Raw genomic sequence first — 23,029 nt, forward strand, 5'->3', positions numbered from 1 at the left:
TTCTTTTGATATAAAATAATTTTTAAAAGATATCCCTTCAAAAATTGGCATGGGTAGATGTGTTGTGTTCAGTGATTCTACCTGAAATATTATACACTTTCTAAGTGTACATAGGATTACTATATACTTCATTAATTTTGAGTACTATCCATGTTTCCTAGTTAATATATACATAAGACCAAATGATAATGCAGAGTATTTATTAAATTCCCTTTCACATAATCTGTTCATAATTTATAGTTTGTATTATTCCACTGCCAATTGACCTTCAGGCAAATTGTCAAGAAGTTTATGAAGGTAACAGCATGAATATATGTACCAAAGTGTCTCTTGAATGAAATATGACTCTTGGCTTTCTTGCTTCTGAAATGATTAAGCCTCAAAGCTGACGCTGACAGCAGAGTCATTGAACAGATTGATGTTCTCAATGACTAACATGTGACAAAGTTTGCTTCTGATTTATTATGCTTCCAGGTAGAAGTGATTTACCTCATTTTTTAGTGTGTTCACTATACTGTTTCACTAATAGGACAAAATTTCAATTTCTTTTATTGAAAGACAAATTTCAAATAATATTTTAAATTAAATTTTATTGTTTTAAAAGCACAATTTAGAATATTTTTAGATATGGTACTGCTGTCTTCATTTTTCATATTAGTAGTTACTATTCTTTTTTTAACTGTACCCAACAGAGAGTTATTACTCATGATCTGTTTAGTAATTATCAGAATTTTTTTTTGCCATGTATCCAATAGAGCAGGGCAAACATACTTGAAAAATAGTTATCGTTATTAGAACAACCCCTCCAACTGACCTTACAATTTTTGGAAAAGAGAAAACCAAGAAATCACTCTTTTCTTACTTCCCAGGAGTACTTTAAATTATTGTCCTACTTACTTTCAGATTATTATAGATTGTATTTTGTATGCCATTCAAATGTACTTGATGAGTATAAAAGATACTAAGAAACATGTGTTTAAGTTAGAAAACATTAATATAATGAATATCCAGAGACTTACAGATCAACTGAAGAATTTGCTAGAGATTTACTTGAAATGAATTTATTTCTTCCTTATTTCACCCTCATCTTTTTCTCCAGAGAGATAGCTATTATTTTGAATAGCATTTTCCACCCATTTTTTTGCATGTTTATTAATGCTATGTTTAGTGTTTCCTCATAACAGAAAGTTTAATAAAGAACTTTATGTGTGAGGGATTTAGCTCAGTGGCACAGCACCTGCCTGGCAGCATGGGTATCTCGAGTTTGATTCCTGGTACTAAAAAAAAAAAAAAAAACTATGAATGTTTTGATGCACTGAATTTGTAAAGTACTCTGGGGTGAGATTGTGGGAGTTTTTGTGAACTACATTTTTCTTTGTAATAAAAAAATAAAATCAGAAATTGTGTGTTAGGTGTTAGCTCCAACAGACCATTGTTGGACAAGCCAGAGATCTGTTGGAAGAGGTAACATTCAAATTGGATATACTTGGATATACATTGAACATCTTTATTTTCTTTTTTTCTCTTTTTTAATGCACTTTAAATTTTTATATCCGAATGCTTTTTACCAAAGCCTGTAGTATATTTAAAAATTATTGCAAACTGGAGCTTATTCCGAATTAAATGTACTAAGTTCTTCTACCTTCAACGTCTCTTTTTAAATTCCCAGTGAAAACGTCAGGTCAAATCTCTGATGCGTGTTTCAACCTTTTATTCCACTGTTTTCAGTGTCCACTTTTCAAGTATGCACTGTATAAAGTTCTCACTCCTAATTGCTGTCAAATATGCTCTCCTTCTGTCTTCCTCCAAAGCTACTGGTTTGTCATGGCTTTTCCAGATTACTGTAAAAGAATCTTAACTATTTGCTGCTGTGTTTTCTATCTGTAACCATCTTCTTTACCCTCTCTAGGATTGCTTCCTAAAATGTAAATTTGCCAAATTAGTCCCTTGTTTAATAACCTGAGTGTAATTTCCAAAGCTTTAAGATGAATGAACTATGTACCTTTTCTCTTTTGTTTCTTTCCAACTACTAATTTCATGTATCTCTTTCATGTATCTCTCTTTTACTTCAAAGACATACCATTTAGTATTTTATTGTTACATGTTACTAACCTTACCCCATGCAATACTTCCACATCCTATAAATTAATCCACTTAACTTTCAGGATTCAGCTCAACCTGTTCAGTATAGCTGCATTAGTCTGTTTCTGCTGATGTAATCGTGTACTTCAAAATGGATGATTTATAAAAACCAGGGATTTATTTCTTACTATAGAGGAGGCTAGGAAGTCCCACATCAAGGTGCTGGGATATGAGAAAGTTCTTCCTGCTGTGTCACGTGTCAGGAAGCTTCACATTGTGAACACTAAAACTGTCTTCCTTTTGTAAAGTCCTAATCCCGTCACCAAGGGACCACTCTCATGACCTCTTGTAAGCTTCATTAGCCCTCTAAAGTCCCAAATCTAACAACTATCAACATGAAACTTCAGGATTATGTTTCTTAACAAGTAGAGTTTTGGAGGCCACACTGAATGTATAGCAATAAATCTTGACTTCTTTAGAGACAATTCCTTGAGTATCATCATCTAAGGTAGTTTTGTTTTTGTTTTTGTTTTTATTTTTGGTTTTTTTGAGAGAGGGTCTCTCTGTGCAGTTTGGGCTGACCTTGAGCTCACTTTGTAGCCCAGGCTGGTCTTGAACTCACAATGATCCTCCTTGCCTCAGCCTCCTGAGTGCTGGGATACAGGTGTGAGCCACCACACCCTGTTGATTTTCTTCATGACTGCTAGAAACCTGAATTCACCCATCTTATAACATTTATCATATGATGTAATTATCTACTTCATGTTTGCCTCCTAGAGTGTGTCCTTTTATAGATGAAAGACTGTATCTTATCTTATTTTGAGGTCATTTTTGTATTTTCAGTGTCTTTCATAGCTTTTGGCATAAAATGTCTGGTAAAGGGATAAGTGCACGAATGCTGGAAACAACACAGCAGTAAACAGAATGTTCTATCTTGATTTCATCATAAGGGCAGAATTAGAATGGAGAAAGAAGCTTAGTAAAGTTTTCTTTGAAGAATGAAAACTCAAGGTAGAAGGTCATTGACACATTATTGTCTCAGAGGCAGGATCTGTAAATGAAGACCAACACAGGTAATATGCTTTAAGCAATAGAACGAATCCACATTTATCAGTTTTACTTCCCCATATATTTTTCCCTACAGTGATAATTAGTAATCTGGAAAAAACAGAAGTTTTCTGCCAAAGTTTTTGGACATCAATGAAAGATAGATTAGGAAAGATAACACACTTTGCAGTCAAGACTGCCAGTGATCGAATTTTTACAAAGGAGATGCAATGGACATGAAGGTTAGAAACCAGGGTGAATCTGTGGAAATCATAGCTTAGAAAGAATGAAATGGTGATAAATGAGTTTGTCTTGAGAGTGTCTAACAGCCCTTGGGCTGGGCAGCACAGAGCATGAGGAATTTTCCCAATATAGTGTTTCCCAGAAAATATTAGCTAGATTTGAAAAACCAACCTTGGGATGCATAGGACTTGCAGTATTACTTTTCTTACACTGAATTTTGAAAATTGCTGTTGTATCTTGGGTCAAGGAAAAGCAGGAAGTAGACCAGGTTATTAAATTTACACTGCTCAGAAAGCAAGTAAATGAGAATCCTCCCTGTCTTACTTTCGTTGGCCACTCTGTGTTTGCAAACTTTTTCTTTTACCTCTTCATCCAGTTAATTTTATCATAATACTCTGCTTATTTTCTTTACCTAGAATATGATTTATGGTTATTTTATTCATATTTGTAATTTTCTTATACCCTCTTTCTTCTACTGAAATGTATAACCATGAGTGGAAATTAGTTGTATTCAGTACCACAACCACTCTGGTGGCACATAGTAGGCTTTTAACTGATACTTGTTGAACAAAACTGGGCTAGCTCATGACTGAAGAAGAGTGTGAGTGATAATAATAACCCCACTTTTGTGTTTTTCACTCTTCCTCTGTCTTTACAAGGACATTGAATACTCTATAAGGCCAGCACAAAATACTTCTGTAAATCACCTGGCCTGAAAACAATTCAGTGAGTTTTTCTGCTGGTGTTTCCCTGCCATTGTTAATGCCCCCAGTGGAGAAGAACAACAGTGACAAAAGATGCTGGGTGTTCAAAGTGCCTGGCTTCTGAAGCTGACAGAATAACGGATTCTAGAGAAACCAAAGCTGAGGTGTGTGTGCTGATGACAAAAGAACTCCTTGTAGAGCAGGGTTCCCATTAAAGGTCTATGATTTCCTTCACCTAGAAGGACAAGTTTAGAGCCAGTTAGAGTCCTGAGACTCCAGGAATCCCTTAAAATAGCTGTGTTTCTATTTGGTGTTTTATATTAGTGTTACACACTGACCACAAATGATCCAGGTTAGACTAATCATAAAAATTTCAGATAGAGTTATTGGACTGATATTCAAAAATGATTTATTGTGAGACTAAAATTTCTTTACGAAGTTTTATGTTATATTTTGTGAATCTTATACTTCATTTACTGGAATAGATTAAACTTTTTAAACTAAATCCATTGTGTAGTCTAAATTTACCATTATTTGAAGACAATGAATAATTGTAGCACTAATGTCTATTTTAGAATTACACCAGTAAAAAGCTATATCTGAGGGTTATTGTAAGTGCTACTTTATATAATTAAATGTGCAAAAATTTCACCATCCTGAGCATTTAGAAATGACATATTACAAAAAATAAATAATGTAGAGTTTTACATATCCTGGCTTGAAATAATTACTTGGGCTGAAGTTACTGCAGTGAGTACTATAAAAGATGTATGTATGATCTGTTTACTGTTCATGGTCTCAAGATAATTATAATACAAGATGAGAGAGAGACTTAAATAATTTCAAAATCAAAATATAATATATTATAATCTAATAGCTGTGAGAGTTTACATGAGGACATTTTATTTTGTCAGAAATGATTAAAATGATTCTACCATTTTATTTGAAATAGTATTACTTATTTGTGTAGAAGAATAAGCATGATTTCATCATGCAACAAGGCAGGGAATTCAGTTATGTGGAGGTAATGTATATATTTCTCAAAAATTTTTGCACTGCCTTTTGGCTCTGTATTTTAAACTAAAACAAATTTCAGTGCATATTACCATGGTAAAGGTTCTGAGAAATTACACAATAAATGTAACATTCTAAAATTTCCAAGTAATATGTGTTAATATTCTATGATATGAGTAAAATGTAGGGAATAGCAAAAAAAAAATGAGCAAAACAATTTAATATAGTGAAGTTTTAGAATTTCTTGGACTCAAAACCATAGGTTGCCATTGAAGATACTTGAAGAGTGATGCACTCTGAGCAAAAACTTTTGCCAGTTTAATCCTGATCAGAAACTGAAAGTGAATAGCCTACAGTTGCCCATGTATGAGGTTATAACTTTGGTGGTCAAAGTGAGATATACTGAAAAATGTTTCAGACCTAGTAAAGGCGAATAACATTTAAGAATGAGGAAGAGGGACTCAGTGTTTTTAGCCAGAATTGTTATACATTTAACAGACTCAGCAATTTAGATCTCCATAAAGAGAAATGTTCATTTGAAATATCTATGAAACAAGAAATGAATTTTAACTTAGAAAAGAATTACGGGAAGGGATATGGAATTTGCGTATTCTACAAATAAAAGTGACAGCTGAATTTATAAAAGTAAAAAACGTCACAAACATGTATGTGAAGAGAAGGAAATGGCCAACAACCTAACCTTTGTGAGAACCCACGTGCAGTGTTTGGGACCTGCTGAGGGAAAGGGCTGTGGAGGAAGGAGCACTGGTGAAGTGAGGAGCAGCCAGGGACTGTACATCTCCAATAGAAGGACAGAAATCACGGTCATCAGATACCACAGGAAACGTTAGTGACACAAGGCCCAGTGCTTTGGAGATTAGAAAATCACAGCTTATCCTCAAGAAAAACAGTATCAGAAGACTTTGCAAGAGAAAGGCTCAGTGTAAGATTTTCACAATCCCAAATGGTGAAAAAATAGAGCCTCCCAGAAAACACGGCCCTCGTGTGAAGTTTTGAAGTGAAGAAGATGAAAGAAATGTCATGCCAGTTTAAAGGAAAAGCAAATGGGAAGCAGGTTATTTTTCCTATTTTGTGGCAAAGTGAGATGCACGTATTTTGTAGGTGAAGGGAAAGAACTAGAATAGAATATTTCATTAAAAAGTACAAAATTTTTGGAGTCAAACTTTTTAGAAAGTCCAGAGACTTCATTAAAAACCCTAAGTGAGGCATTATCCCAAGGGGCCAGAGAGAGAGAGAGAGAGAGAGAGAGAGAGAGAGAGAGAGAGAGAGAGACGGTCTTTTCTTGAAGATCTGAGCAGGAAGAAAAGGCTTACTTTTTGTTTTACTGGTTTATTCGTTTGTTTGTTTGAAACAGATCTCTTGCTATGTAGTCCAGGCTTGGCTTCAAACCTATGGTAACCCTTCTGCCTCAGCCTCCCCAGTGCTAGGATTCAGGTGTGCACCACCACACCTGGCCTTAACAAAGGCATATTTAAGATGGAGATACAAATAGAAATCTTTCTTCTGTTACCAGAATGCCGTGTTGTCCCTTCTACAGGGCAGGCAAAGAAGACTGGCAATGTGGTGCTTCTGTTTCAGTTGGGTGCTGTCACATTGGAAGGAATGCAATTGACAGGGGCAGGTCAAAAAGCATAGAGTGCTCTCTAGTGGAGCATATAGGGATGTCAAGAAAGCGTTAGGACCAGGAGCAAAGCTGTTTGTCCCATCTGTGGTGAACTTAAAATAAACAAGTGACTGAATAGCCTTGAGCAGATAGGAATGCTATCAGGAAGGGAAACCCCTGCTGTGAGATCCTGGGTATATTCCAAAGCGGATTTGGAGGTGGTGAAGCAGAAATAAATTGAAATAATAAAGAGGTAGCAAAATTAAATTAGGATCAAGTTGATGCTTGGCTCTGTTGATGTCTTGTCTTCCAAGTTGTCACCAAATCTGGAAGAGGTTAACCTGCAGATCTTTATTTTTAAGAGGTTTTTAAAAAAAAATTGAAAAAATAAAACATTTCATAATCAAATAATAAGAGGGCAATAATAGTTAATATACTATGTAGGATTATCTTCAAAGGGATAGAGATTTCCTGAAATTCCTATTTGTTTCTATCTGATCTGGTGGCATACCAGGCCAGTTAGTACAAACTTCTTAGAAACATTTTAAAAATCATTCAAGATACTCAGAAAGCAGAAAAACAGGATCATAACTTCAAACAACTTAGATCTTGCCTCAAAATAAATAATGAAATTGCTAGTATTTAAGTCAGTGGAAGAGTATTCCTGATTCCATTTCCAGTACCATGAAACACTTTGATTCTAGCTAATGCACATAGTCATGTGATTTATGAAACCTACCTTTAAACATATAATTATAAATCATTGTGTTTATTACATAAGGCCCTACTATTGATCACTTCTTTCTTTATTCATTTATGCTTTTTAAAATAAAGAATTTACTGCTTCTGATTTAATTATATACAAGATTTTAGGAAAATATGGGAAGCATAGTGTCTTGGTTACTATTATCTTGTTGCTGAGACAAAATTCCCATCACTCAAAATGAAGGAAGGAAAGGTTTATTTAGCTCTCTGTTTGTGGAGGTTTCAATCAGCTGGCTCAAAGGCAGTGTGGCATGGCACTGGGCAACACTTTAAAGCAGCAGCACAGAAAAGCAGCCAGAACAAAACGGGGAGCAAGCCTTTTCTCCTCCCTTACATTGCACACAGTCCCCTAACCCTAGGATGGATGTACCACTCACAAAATCTCTGTGCCCTCTTGCACAGGATGAGGATGTTTATAAGTTAAGGATCTGGCTTGCTGCTGAATCTCTCAGTTTAATCTCTAAACTCCTTAAATTGACATAATGCATCAACCTAACATAGTTTTAGTTAGGAAAAAAAAGTTCAAGAAATTTATTGTTTTTATGTTAACTGAATAACAGCAATATATTATATATTTGAAAATTGCTAAGTGAATGGATCCTGAGAGTTCGCTCCACAAAAAAATGTATGCTAGGTAATAGATTGTTAAATAGTTTGATTTAGTCACTCCACACTAGTTACAGCAAAAGTTTATAAACTTTTTACTTGCCAATTTAAAAAATCTATTAATAAAATGCCTATAAGCTAAAAAGAATAAAAAGGATGGTAAGGGTACACAATGTTTCTTCTTTGCCCTGGCTTAGTAATTTGCTTTAGATTTAGAATTTGTACTGAAAAAAAAATTTTTTATCAAATAAAGGTAAAGATCAGCTACAACGAAAACAACAGTATGTGTGTTGTGTGTATGTGTGTAATATTTTATATGTATATTAGTTTAATATTTTATATATTATATATTAGTCATATATTAGTTTCTCCTTTGTATAGATATATTAGCTATATATATGCACATTAGTTGTATATGTTATATATATATATATATATATATATATATATATATATATTTCTCTTTACTTGGAGTTTCACTCTGCAGTTTCAAGGACCCATGGCCAACTGTGGTCCAAAAATAGTAAGTGGAAAATTCCTTACATAAACAATTCGTAAGTTTTATTGGACAACATTTCAAGAAGCATGATGAAATCTCACACCAGTTCTGCAACACATGGTGCATGAATAATGCCTTTGTCTAGGTTACCTAAAATGTATGCAGTATCTCTTGTAGTCACTTCATAGCCATCTGTGTTATCAGATCCATTCTCACCATGCTTGTGTTCAGATAGCTGTTTTATTAGCAATAGTAGCCAAAAAGCACATGAAGAATGATAATGACAATTTGAATATGTCAAAGAGAAACTTTAAAATGCTTCCTTTAAATGATAAAAGGGAAGAAAAAAGGATCAATCACATACTGAATGGAAACATGTTTCTTTGTGTTCTTATGGTAAGAATAAATAGACTACCTGGAGTTTCTTAGTTCAGTGTTTTCAAAGGTTTCAGGCATTACTTGGGAGGGTCTTATAGCTTATTAATCAATGATAATTGGGACTAATGTAATTTTCACTCCTACAAGTTCTGTATATCATACATGTCTGTTTTCCTCTGTTATCTTTATTTGCAAACATGCCATATATTTTATAGACTTACAAACTCATTACTAGTAAATGTAGCTAATTAGTCAACTCCTGCTACCAATCTTCTGTCTTTTTTACCCAGAACCTAAATTGTCTTTTGTTAATTTTTTGACTTTCATGTTATTATCACATGCAAAAGTTTTCCCCAGTATTTTGCCACTTCCTAACATAATTTTCCGTATCTCTGACCTCTTAACAGATTCCTCACTCCCACCTGTCCATTTGTAAAGCTAGTGCCACATACTTTAGAGCTTTGTTGTACACATCCTTCTTTAGGTTGTACTGTTCCTACAGACAAGTTCAGTACCCCAGGCTCACAACTACAGCAGCAGATACTTTCAGGTTGGGGATCTGTTTGGTAATTTGGCTGATATTCAAATATATTCCTATTTTCAGGGATCTAGGCTAAAAAGTTTGGAAAATTAGTGAGTACTGTAAATTCAAAATATTCAGGTATATTTTAACTTACTTTTGGACATGGCCTATCCTGAAATGATTTATAGTCCATTGGTTAAATATTAAAGGAATTAACATGGCCAAGCCCAGAGTCTGTGACTGAGTTAGGCTGTTAGGGTGTCCTGTCAGCCTGATTGGCTTTGAGGGACTGGTAGAATACACTTCTGGGTATGTCTTGGTGGGTTGTGGAGGCATGGCTTTGGGGTCTATTTGGGTTCCTTGCTCCTTCCTCTTTGGCCCTGTTCCTTTGTTCTGCTTCCCAGCCACCAAGGAGAAACCATTTCCGCTCTGTCACCCTTTCTATCTCAACAGTCTTGACTTTGAGTCTGCTGATGGCGAACTAAATCCTTTACTGTTGTAAACACATTAAACCTCTTCTTTAATTTGTGTCAGCTATTATATGCCAGCATAGGAAAGCTGACCAATACGAGAAGTGAAATTCATCTGCAGTGAAAACTAAGAATGGGTAGCGGAGTATGAACTATGAAAAAAAAAAAAAAAAAAGCAAAACAAATCCACCCTGAAACCTACTAGTTAAATTCACTAAAAAGTACATTAATTCTTCCCAGCATATGATAGTTTTACTTAGAGTTTTTTGACTTATGATAGCACACAATCAATATGCATTCATTAAAAAATTTATTTTAAATTTCAAATTATGATCTTTTCCCTGGTTAGTGATTTGTGATCAGAATATTTTTTCATAATGCTAGTTAGTGACTGTAACCTATGGCTCCCAGCTAGGCACTCAATCAAAGGGTAAACAACCTCCTTTGTGCTGTGCTGTGTTGCTAAGATATGATGCTTAGTAAGTTAGATGCAGTAAGTGCTTTTTGAACTTACTGTATTTTCTATTTATGATAGGTCTATTGGGGTATAATGTCATTATACTTTGAGGTACATCAGTACACAATTGATCACTTTATTAACTTCTTACAAGTTCCACAGTTCCACTGAATTAATTAATTTTTTGTGGACTTCAACTTTCTTTTCTTTTTCCTATTTTTTTAAAATTTTGGTAATTAAAAGAAAATTCAATGCTTCCTGAGGTCACTGGGGAAGCACAAAGCTGGATGCTAGAGGGCAGAAAGCCTTGAATATTGACCACAAGTCAAAGTAGAAGAGCTAAAACAGAGCAAGGTCTAGAAAGGATAACAATGTGAGCACAGTTATAATGAAAATTATAAGAAGACTGTGGGAAGTATATAATTTTACTTCTTCTAGGAACAGTGTTCGAGAGTGAGATACAGACTTCATGTAATTTTAAAATTTTGAACAACAGATTTAATTAACTTGTGTTGTACCTTCTTGTCTGCAAAATAGAAGCAATAACTATTAATATTGTGAAAAGTACTTGTTAAAGTGTCCATGTGTTGCTTATTGATTCTTGTCTATAACATGATAAGTAATAACAAATGTTATTGATTAGGCATTGATTAATCAACAAATGTATAACAATAAAAAGATGATGTAAACAATAAATGATATAAGGTATAATTTTAAATGAAATACTTTTTAAATGTAAAATCTCTAAATAAAACACAGCTTCAAAACTTCATTTGATTACTTTATAATAACCGTATTTGCATCAATTGTTAACTAGCTAAAACAGATTTTTCAAGGCAAATATAAAACCAAATTCAGGGCAAATAAATATGTAATATTAACGTATTTTATGTATTAAGATGCTATAGTTTTATCATGCTAAATTAGCATAGTTAAGGAAATACAATTTTGTCTACAACTTTATCCTAGCGCTATAATAGATTGTCTTTTTTTGCATTTTTACAATATATTTGGAATTTTGCTGACTCTGTTCATATCACTTTTTCACTGAAAATTATAAATACTGTACTATGATTTTCATAACTCATTTAATGTATGTATAATAGTCTGTAAGGTGGATGACAGTGACATTTTTAGCCATTTCACATAGGTGGACATGTAGATTGTCTTTAATTTGTTCGTAAGTATGGTTACTCAAAGAAAGTGGAGCAGAGTTCATGCAATCATGAAACTATAGACAACAAAGTGTTTAAGGACAATGAGATGTGTCATAAATGGAACTATATATTCCGAGTTCTAGAACTGTTGTTCACTGGAAGCTTCTGTCAGTAGTTCATCAGAGATTTCTGTCATCAGGTGGCCAAAGGGGACTGATAAAACTATTCTACATGCCTCTTCCTGGCTTGATTCATCTTTCTCTGGTACTTTTAATCCTTTTCCAACAGTACTGTAGCTTGTACGCAATTTAAGAGGGAATTCTAGCATATTTCTGAATCTTATTGAGTACAGTAGTTTTTTTATTTAATTTTTTTAAAGGAGTGCACATTCATAAAAAAGTCAGAAAATCCTCTGGCAGTGTAATCTTTCTAGAAACATTCAGGGAATTTAAAAAAAAAAAATCCTCTTTCATAGAGCTAGTAATGATATAATTTTTCCAAATGGAGAAAGAGTCAAAATACCAGAAAATATTTTGAGACTAATCCAAAATTGCTTAAATATAATTTTATTTTTTGTGGATTGACCAGAGAATGCTACTAAATATGAGAGGTGAAAAAGATACTAGAAGTGGATTCCTACACATGCTTCAAGGAATTCTAAACATATTTAGAAACTCAGGGGCTGTTTCAGAGGGAGTCATCAGTACTGATAGTTAGGGATCCAGACTGTCTATAACTCAACCTGTTAGTGTATCTGGTTGGAGTATTAAGAGTCTTTGTGAGGTTTTTGAGTGTGGAAAGAATAATTGAGTTTTTAAAACTATGGGAAGAAAAATCCTGAACTGGACACAATCATCTGTTGCCATCTTCTCCCACTGTAGAACCTTACATGTACTTTCCCTCAGACTTCCTCTGAGAGAGAAAAATACAAATATGACATAAGGTAAAATACTGAGATACAAATTTTCCATAAAGAGTATGAAGGCATATGTAACAGTATGGGCTTGTTCCTCTTTTCAGAAAAACTGGATTGCATATTATTAACACTTTGGGGTAATAATTCTGTTAATAATTACCATAGACCTCTACTGACTACTTATTTATCACTATGTAAGACAATCATAGTTAAAGTCTTCATATGACAATGAAGAAAATTAAGTAACTATGTGTAGGAAGTGAAATGAAGACTGAAATTCAGGAAGTTTTGGCTTTCGAACTGACTGTTTTTCTCTGTATAAATATTAATTCCAAAGAGATAAAAATGTGTATTCCAAGACATTCATTTCTTTTTCACTTCCTGTTCATTCAAAACTATTTATTGAACATTTACTATGTACTGGGAATAAAGTTAAATAAGATGGATCCCATCCTCAAGAATGGGAGAGTGCCAAGAAATTATGCTTTATCTTTTTATGGGTAAACGTATGTACAGAGAGTTAGGAGTGAGGTCAGTAACATAATTGATTTAGGTATTATAAATTATGCTGCTATAAACATGATTGCTGCAGTATGATGTTTTTAATTCTAGGAAAACAGCCAGAAGGGGAATTGCTGGGTCAAATGGGACCTCTAATTTTAGGTTTTTGAAGAATCTCCGTACTTATTTCCACAGGGGTTGCACTAGTCTGCACTCTGACTGGCAGTGGATTCCTTTTTTCCCCAAGCTCCACTAGGATTTCTTATTGGTTAATTTCTTGACGATAACCATTCTTTCTGGTGTGAGATGGAATCTCTGTTGTTTCAATTTGCCTTTTTCAAGTAACCAATGACATCAATCATTTTTATATGTTTATTTGCCATTTATATTTCTTTATTGAACAAGTACTTATTTATCTCAGACATTCATTTTTGGATTGAATCTTCGAATTTGGGGGGGTCTAATTTTTTTCAGTTCTTTATATGTTTTAGATATAAGTCTTTTGTCTGAGAAACAGTGGCTAAATTTTTTTCCCGCTCTGTGAGCTGACTTTACTCTATTGGTGATTTCTTTGATGTACAAAAGATTTTCAATGAGATGAAATTCCAGTTGTTGATTCTATGAAATATTTCCCACCAGTTTCGGTTTTGTTCATAAGTTTTCTTCCTACTCCTTCGTCTTCAAGATTCCTAACTATTTTCTCTTCCTGTAGATTTAGTGTTTCTGTTTTAGTATTTAGATCTTTGATCCATGTTGACTTTTATTTAGTGCCTGGTGATAGACATGGGCCTGTGCCATAAATCCATCAGGACTTGGGCTTTTATTTGTTGGTAAATTTTTAATTATGTTTTCAATCTCATTAACCAATACTGGGTTATTCAGAATTTTTTATTTTTTCTTGATTCAGCTTTGATAATTCATACATTTCTAGAAATCTTTCCATTTCGTCCATGTTCTCCATTCTATGCATATAAACATTTTCAAAGTTGGCATTAGTGATCTTGTGAATTTCCACAAGATCTGTAGTGATTTTACCCTTTTTACTCCTTATTGTATGAATTTGGGTTTTTTTCTTTTCTTTCTTTCTAAATGTTGCCTAGGGATTTATCAATTTTATTTATTCATTCAAAGAACTAGCTCTTTAATTCATTAATTCTTTGTATCATTTTCTTCCTCTCAATAATGCTTATTTCTTCTCTAATCTTTATAATTTTCTCCCTTGTATAGGCTTTGAGTTTGCCTTGCTCTTGTCTTTCTAGAAGTTTGAGGTACAACTTTAGGTTGTTTATTTGTGCTCATTCTGTTTTCCTGGTGTGAGAATCACTGCTATAAATTTCCATCTAAGGACTCTTTTTCATTGCATCCTACAGTTTCCTGTAAGTCATATATGCATTTTTGTTTGATTATAGATATTGTTTAATTTATTCTATGGCCCCTTAGTTGTGTGGTTTCTTTTGTCATTTTCTATGCATGGGGTAATTTCAATTCCTTTGCATACATTTAAGTATATTGTATGGGGTAATGTATGATCTATTTTAGAGAAAGTCTTTAATGGCTGAATGTTTTCAGTTTCCTTCAAATGGTTTTGCAAGCTTTTAATGTAATTTTTAATTTCATTAATATTTGTTTCAATCTGTTTCATCATTTTATTTCTTTCCTAATTGATCATTCATGTTTTTCTTCTTCTTTGTAACATCATCTGTTTTTTAAATCAATCCCTACTGTAGACTTTTCTTTTTTTATCTCAGAGACTATTTCTGATCTGATTTCATTTATTGCTCCATGGATTTATTTATTTACCTTGGTTGCTATCATTTCAGAAATTTTGGGTATTTGTCATCCAACATCTGCTATGTCTGTGTCTCCTGGACTTATTCTGGGTGGGCTGGAATTCTGATTGCATTTTTTGCTTTGTTGTCTTAGCATTTTCTATTTCAAAAAGTTTCATTTTCTATGATGATCCTTGTGACTTTTAGTACGTCACTCTATCACTAGCATCAAGGCTTCTGTAGGAAAAGTGTTCTTCAGGAATGTCTTCTGTGTGTAGGAAATTCTTGATTTGCATCTGTCCAAAGACCCTACCTTTCCAATTAATTGAGTGGGATGTTGGTATCTGTTTGATTCAATCTCCAGTCCTTTGGTGTAGGGCTGTGATGAGATTATAACCTCAGAACTTCCCATTATTGTCACCGAAGGCAAAACTACTGATTATAATAGTTATGACATCCTATCTAAAGTAGTAAAACTAGCAATAACAATAGCATCAGGCATAATTTAGAAATTGACAAACAGTGGTAACTATTGATTGTATACTTTAGATCATAGGGGCAATGTCTATACATTAGAAAAGAAACTAAAAGTAAATTAGCTCATATGCAAAGTGTTCCTCCTTGGTGGAGTGGTTTTATCCTGTAGTGTGGAAATTTAGGGAAAGTAGTGTATAAAACAAAGATAATTGGGAAGGAAGTACAGGTAAGGCTGGAGAAGAAAGAGTGGTCATGCAAGGATTGGGAAATGAGAGGATGGAGTAGGAAAGGAAGAATGAAGGAATATTAAAGGGATTGTTTGAATTTAAGTCTCTGGGTTTGGTGGATGGGACTAGTTTTGTATGGCTGAAATTCTGCCCAACAGTTTAAAAATGAGAGAAGACAAAAAGAAACAATGAAAGAGAAAGAAAAGACAAAGAAAGGGGGAAAAAAAAAGAAAAAGAAAATTGAGAGAAAAGGCCAGTTACTGAGTCGCAGAGTCTTCCCACGCTGGTTGCCTGTCCTACAGGGCCAGGTACCTGTGTACTCTGATGGAGCGGGTTACCAAATCCCGACTTCTTCCTGCCAGCCACTGCTTGCTGGTCCATCAGCCTACGTTAGATACTTTGTGCCTTTCTTCATAGGTCAGAGATGCAAAGTGAAGTATAGGCAGTTCTTTTTGAAGGATAGTGTAAGGAATTATTAGTGAGGATGAGTGTACCTGGGAAACACAAAATTCTCTTTAGAGTTTGAAGGAATCCAAGCAGCAGGTATCTTGTGCCGCATCTCACGCAGCTTGTGAGGTCCCATAGTGAGGATGGAGAAAAAGGGATGAGTTGCAATACAGAAAACTGAGGGCTTGTGGAGCCATCTCTCCTGAAGGGATATACAAAGAAGCAAGAGGAAAAGGAGCAAATGGAAGGAGCAAGGGTGCTCAAGGCCTGTGGCTCGTCTGTTTATTTATACACTTGAGAGGTTGAGTATCACGTGAAACCTCTCTGCCTAAGAGCTTATCCACATGTCTCCGGCGCCATGTTCTTGAGATTAGAGCAGTTTATTTGTGTGATTTGCCTCTAGCACGAGTGTTTGAGATTAAGCTTGCTATCTCCCTGCACGTGATCCATCTTCAGCTTCAGCTGCTCCCCACAGTCTTGTGACAAAATTCCTTGTAGGTGCAGTTATATTCCTCAGTTCTTGTCTACCATAGATAATGAAATTTTAGAGAGAGGATGAAACATAATTATGTTCTCTTAGGCAAGTACAGTCTTAAGGCAAATAAGGGAATGTTCAGAGAAAAGCCTTTCTCTACACATTTGAATGAGAAGAGGACCAAGAGACAAGGGGAGGAGGAGGGAGGGGCATAGAGAGCTGGATTCTAAGACTTTCTCCACACTTTGTCAAAGGACTGCATTTTGGAGTAGCACTGTCCTCCGCTCCCCAATAGTATAATTTGTCTTTACGTGTATGCACTTTAAAAGATATACAATCATGTTTTTCTGTTCTGTAGCTTAATTTTTATTTTATTTGTTATACTTATGAAAGCATTCCATCCATATCAGCTTATAGAAATCTATTTCATTCCTTTTACAGCTATGTGGGTTTAGTGCCTTTTAATGACTATGAAAGTTTTGGTTTTTTTTTTTAAATGTTTTCTGCTAACTTACCCTGGAAATCCTAAATATGTCTTTGCATACTTGTGCAGTTGTACCTATAGGAAAAATTCTTGCAATGCATTTGCTAGGCTGATGGTTTTGTAAATGATTAACACAATACTGTTCTGTTCTCCCAAGGGTGTTAAGAAATCACAAGAAAGTTGATGGCTTAAGATAACAGACTCTTCACTTCTGGATGCCAGTGAACAATTCAAAAGTATACCTGAAAGTGGTTTAGTGGCAGACTGTCCAGGCCTCCTCCAGCACCTGGTGACAGTTACCATTCCTTGATTTTCTGTGACTGTGGTCACTTCACCCCTGCTCTTTTGCCATCTTCACATCTCCCATCTGAGCCTTCTTCTCTGTGTGTCTGTCTATAAATTCCATCTGCTTGTGTTTGTTATAAGGACGCATGTAATTGTGTGGATAATTCAGTAGAACATTTTCTTTCAGGATTCTCTGCTTAGGTGCATCTTTTGTAGTTGAAGGTAATAATACAGGTTGTAGGAATTAAGACATGTACTTGTAGATGCCATTTCTGCTACTATTATTTTTATATAATTCTAAAGTTATAGTCTTTAGGACCGGGGATTTATTTTATAGGGAATTTTATTTATAGTTCTTAAGAGATGATTATATACTGGTTCATACTTTTTTTTCCTAATTTGACTATTCAAAAGTCATCTTTAAGTAGTTTTCTACTTATTATCATTTTTCATTCTCCAAATCATTTTAAATAAAGGAATAATTTGCATCTAAAATGTTTTTGTGCTACTAACATTTGTGTATCATGAATTGCAAACTGTGTTCTGCTCTAGATTTCACAGAAGGTCGGCCAACAGAATTTAACAGATGGCCTACTTAGAAGAATAATATAGCCTCTTTCACTTAGATTGCAGTTTTATTTCAATGAAATGCTGCAAAAAATTTCATTCAATCTTGTTTATGTTATAAAATTGGACTAGTTATTACCTAAACTAAAATACTCTAATTTGACATTGCCATGTCCTTTTGTATAGAAAAGAGGAAGTAGCAAAAAGGCCAGTCAACTATTCCTTGAGGAATATACTAATTAATTTATATACAATCATGGCTCATTGTATAGGTAAGATTGAAAGAAAATTCAAGGTTTAATGATAGTCTGTTTAGATAAATTTATGGTGAAGTCAATATTTTCTTTTTCTACTTTTTTTTATTTTAAAAGGGGTAAAATAAACACAACAAAATAGGACAAAAGAGAGCAATGTCAGAGATACAAATTTCAAAGCTAGACAACCTGAGATCTTCACTGTCTATCATATTGTCTCTTGTTTTCTTCCAAATAGTTGTCCATGTCTTCACATACAGAGAATTCATACAAAACAGCATAGTGTAAAACTGATTGGAACAGAATGAGGCAGGCGGTTTAGGTCTTCAAAACCAGACAATAGGGAAGTCGCTAATGGCTATCGGATTCTGTCCTAGATCCCCATCTCTCAAACGCGAATGTATGGCGGAGGTTAAATAAAAAGAGAAGGAGACAAATTGTATGATTTTTAGGGCTCCAAGAAGGTCAAAACCCTCTAATTAAGCTTGAGGTTTTGAGGGTAAAGACAAAGGATTCTCTGAATCAGTCCATTTATATTAGGACCAAGGACAAAGGGTGGAGAAACTGAGGAAAGTGCAGGCAATAAGCAGGACCTTGGGAGTCACTTCAAGAATGTCTCCAAGTAATGAATCAAGTCAATTTAGTAGCACTGCCTTATCATGAAGACATGGTAGAAATGAGACTGTAAGAGTAATCTTTGCAGCGGCTGGGGATTTAGCTCAGGGGCATAAGCGCCTGCCTTGGAAGCAGGCAGTCATGAGTTTGATCCCAGGTACCGGTAAAAAGGACAAAGACAAAAAAAAAAAAAAAAAAAAAAAAAAAAGGAGTAATCTTTGCAGCTGAAGTCTCTACCTAGTTAATTGGGGTTGGAGCCAAGTGTCTATTTAAGCTGTGGCCTTATCTTGCCCTTTGAGGTATCTCTGGCCTCACAGGCCACTACAAGCCTCAGCCATGACCAGTGATTCATAGAGGTTCACTTTCCATGAATCAGCTCCCATAGCCAGGCAAGGGTCCTATGCTTAGGTTGCTTGGTTTCTCGGTGCTCCAGGTCCCAGCTTGGCGCAGGGCCCAGTAAACACCTGTGGCCACTGTCCTGGGCCACCAGAGCCTGCTATCAGCAGCTGCTCTCAGCAGCTCAAGGGGGTGGGGGGGTATGCTTCAAACTGTCTCTTTCTAATGAATTGACCATTTCACTGCCCAAGTTCTGAAATGGCCAACAGATCATAGAAAGACATCTCTTCGGGCTCCTGCTTGAAACCAACAGCATCAGGAAGCTGCCAGCCTTGATTCAGGGCCAGGAAATCAATATTTTCTTAACCCCTATTGTTATAACTTGGGAGTTACTTAGCTGAGTACATTATTCCTGGACCATATTTGGGTAGATAAACTAGGTGGTGTAAACTGTTATAAGGCTTTGTAGATTGATGCATGCTGGCATAGGTTGGGGAAGTTAAAAACAAGGTCATTCACGAATTTGTAAAGAAACATTTTAATACTCAGTTCAACTGAATGTGAGACTATCAGTAACACTATAGCCTACTCATTGACTCTCCTTATCACTAATAGTTTCATTACCCATGTCCTACCTCTGACAAAGTTCCTAAAATCACTTGAAATATTCAGATGTTTTCAGTAGCTCTCAAGTCATTCTTTTAAGAGTAACAATATATTATACAGACTTGAAAATACTGTAGGAAGCACAGATATAAGTAAATTGAAATGAAGATGAGCTTTAGAAGACTGAAATACAGTTGTAGTTTTTGAATTCCATGGAAAAATTGAAGTTCACCATAAAAATAAAATTGAAGAAGCATAATTTTATATAAAAGGAAGAGCCTCCAAGTTAGTATTTTAAAGTGAAATCAGCAACAATGGTTTTGATTTTAAAAGGACAAATTAGTCATAGTACCAGTTTGGTCACCTATTGGACATTACACGTTGGAAAACTTATTTTGCACCTCTGATACTTTATGCTTCATCTATGAATGTGATTCAAAATATCAGTTTCCCGGAGTTCATTGGATTATCAAAATCAATGGAATCATTAGAAAAAAATGTAGAGGTCCTTAAAGCATGACATTTAAGTGTACTCTGTGATAATAAAAAATATCACAAACATTATGGCCTTATGGAGGCTGCTAAGAAGCAAAGTTAGCAGATACCACATCCCAACTGCATGCTACAATGGTTGGCATTGTTTTTGTCACCAATAATAAGTTTTATGCTACTTGGACTCCAGGAAGTAGTCCGCTAAATTGTTGATTTTTTTTTTAAAGCCTTCCTATTTGCTTAAGACTTTTTTACAGCCTTTTAAATCACACATACAAATTGTAAACTACTATCTTTCGTTTATAAAAATAAAGTCCAATATATGTATCATATATCTCCATAAATTTGTTGAAATTAGATTCTGATAGTTTAATACAGGTAGAGAATAGTGTAATATAGTTTAAGAGAGATGGAACTATCAAGGAAGGGGTTATTGGATTATTGTCTCATTTCCTGAAAGGAATTCAGGATGTGAGTTTGTCTTTCTGGAAAAAATGGGCCAATCGTGTTAACAATCTAAAATTTCATAGAAATTTTGGTAAGCATGTACAATGTGGACTTTCTAGGATCCCTTTGTTCTGGTCCCTAAGCTGAGGTGTGTGAATCAGAACTATAGTTAATAACAGACTGCAGGGTCAAAGCCTTATTTTCATACATGCCTCAGGCTTTCCTTTGAGGCTTTACTGTGAACTTGAATGTTCATAGTAACGTTCAAGGAAATGAACTCAGGAAATGAAATATGAAAGTTTCTACCTTTGTGTAGGCTGGTACAGGGGTGGAATAGAGCGGTATTCTTGAATTACCTAGCTTTCAAAAGCCTCAGAGTAGCTGATGTGAAACTATTCTTAATATTCTTAGACTCAGAAGACCCATTTGTTGTGAACTCTTATCACAAGTTAAACCTTAAATGGCATTTTTGTCCGTTTCTTAAACTTTATCTGTGGTTTTAAAGCACCTTCAATTATCTTTAGATGCCACAGTCAACTTTTCACCATTGTTTGCATTTAGATAACACTTTCTACATCCTTTCCTGTAATTTGCTTTGAGTCAGTTGCTGTATTGTCTTTATTTTGCTCCCTCCCCTCCCCTCCCCTCCCCTCCCCTCTCCTCCCCTCTTTTTCCCCTCCCCACCCATCCTTTCCTGTCTAGTACCATCCCATTGTCCCTGCTACCTACCTTCCTTTCTTCTTTCTCCCTCTATCTCCATCTCCTTCTTCCCTCCTCTCCCTTCTCTCCTTCCCTGTTTTTCTCTCTCTTTTCCTTTTTCATTTCTTTTCTTTTTTCTTTCTTGCTTTCTTTCTTGTTCTTTCCCCTTCTCTCTGTTTTTCTTTCTTTTCCTCTCTCTCTTCCATTCTTTTTTTCTCTGTCTTCCTCCTGCTTAGCTTTCTTCCTTCCTTACTGGTTTTGAACTCTGTGCCTTTATAGTGAGCTACATATCCAGGCATTTTTAAATTTTATTTATTTTTTAACCCATATCTCACTAAATCAGTAAGTTGCTCAAGGCCACATTTGGTCTTGGGATCCTCCTATTTTAGCCTGTCGGAATGCTGGGATTATTAACATGCCCCACTTTGTGTGACTTCATTCAGCACTTTAAAATAGGAGACCCTGGTTATAACCCATACCAGTGTAAACCCACCTGGGTAACTTAGTCACTCAGGCTCTGAGGTTGATGCCTAGTGCCAACAAAAAACACCCAAGATGGCAAACAAAATGAATAAACTTTTCTGTTATTTCCATTGCCAGTAGATGGTTATTTAGTTGACTTTTAAAATACATTAGTTAAATGGGTACCAGGAATTATTTGAATGACAACCAATGAATAGCAATACATTCTGTCTCATAGTGGTAGATGTATATAGTCTACTTACTTATTTTTCTTAAAAGCACAATTCTTTGTCTTATTTTTCATTTTTTAGTGCAGATTTGGTCATTTTTGTCATACTTCATTAGTTTTACTTAAAGGATTAACAAATATAAGTATGTATGCATTCACTTTTGTTGATCATTAAAAGATGGTCCCAATTGGGACTAGTGGAAATCTAGTGGCTCTAATGAGGTTTGTAACAGTCAGTTATACATGTAACACATGCTTTCTAATTTTTTTTTTTTAGGTAATCCAGAGTCTGCTGTACCTCTCCTCCTTATATTGGCTTCACACACTACACCTCAGTGTAAAGTGACTAGGCTTGAAGAGTCCACATACAACCTTAAGAAACTTGTTCTAGGGGGCAACAGTCAACAGGTAAAATTAAAAGTACCTGTTACCAATAATTATATTGAGAATTGGGTAACAGTGATTGACTTGTTTTTATCTTTGACTCTGATGTGAAAAACATATATTCAATACATCATGAGAAATGTTCAAAGACAACAGGAATTTCCAGTTTACTCACTGTAGAAATGAAGTAGGGCAGTGAAGAATTTAACTGGATCAAACTGAAATCATCAGTATATAAAAAGCATTTAGTAATATATAGCTCATCATATGGAGATATGGTAAATAATTTGAATGTTCCTGGGTTCAATTATGTAGCATAAGGAATATTAATCAATCATATACTGTTAAAGTTGATGATGTGCATATGTATTAATGACTTTATCAAATAAGTAAATGAGAAAATCAAATAATAAAATACCTCATATAGTACATTTATTTTTATTAAATGTGTATACATCAATTCATGCATAGCACTATTTAAATTACTATTTCTTCAGTTCTACGAAGTATATTATATCATATCCAACATCTTTGAAATGGGGTCTTATATTAATTGACATCTTAATCCTAGTATTGTTAAAGTGGCAGTGAAATTATAACCAGTGCACATACGGATTTTGTGGGCAAACCATTCGGGACCATTAGAAGAGGGAATATAAGTACTGCTGTTTTCTGGAATATCTTCTGTAGATATGATCTGGTAAAATCAAGAAAGTGTCAGTGCTAAAACTTGTAATTGCAAAACCATCTTGGTAGAAATGCCTAAAGACAGTCATAGCACTCTGGAG

At 34.8% G+C, this 23,029-nt stretch overlaps 1 protein-coding gene and 1 non-coding gene across 8 annotated transcripts in view; one reads left to right on the forward strand and one right to left on the reverse strand.

Annotated features, from left to right (window-relative positions):
- Slc16a7 (solute carrier family 16 member 7) overlaps nucleotides 1–23,029 on the forward strand; it is a 177,627-nt gene that overhangs the window by 68,718 nt on the left and 85,880 nt on the right. For 6 of the 7 annotated variants that reach the window (XM_063255048.1, XM_063255049.1, XM_063255050.1 and 3 more), the window contains one exon: nucleotides 22,135–22,265. The exons of the other annotated variant lie outside the window; for it this stretch is intronic. The gene's annotated coding sequence lies outside the window, so the exon portion shown is untranslated. The remainder of the gene's footprint in view (nucleotides 1–22,134; nucleotides 22,266–23,029) is intronic. 7 annotated transcript variants of the gene reach the window in all.
- LOC111753313 (small nucleolar RNA SNORA2/SNORA34 family) lies at nucleotides 19,133–19,269 on the reverse strand. Its single transcript, XR_002788131.1, has one exon. It is a non-coding gene; the product is annotated as a small nucleolar RNA SNORA2/SNORA34 family (small nucleolar RNA).

Source organism: Cavia porcellus, unplaced genomic scaffold (genome assembly GCF_034190915.1).
Source record: "Cavia porcellus strain 051 isolate PalLab524CR breed Dunkin Hartley unplaced genomic scaffold, mCavPor4.1 scaffold_8, whole genome shotgun sequence".
Taxonomy (NCBI): Eukaryota; Metazoa; Chordata; class Mammalia; order Rodentia; family Caviidae; genus Cavia; species Cavia porcellus.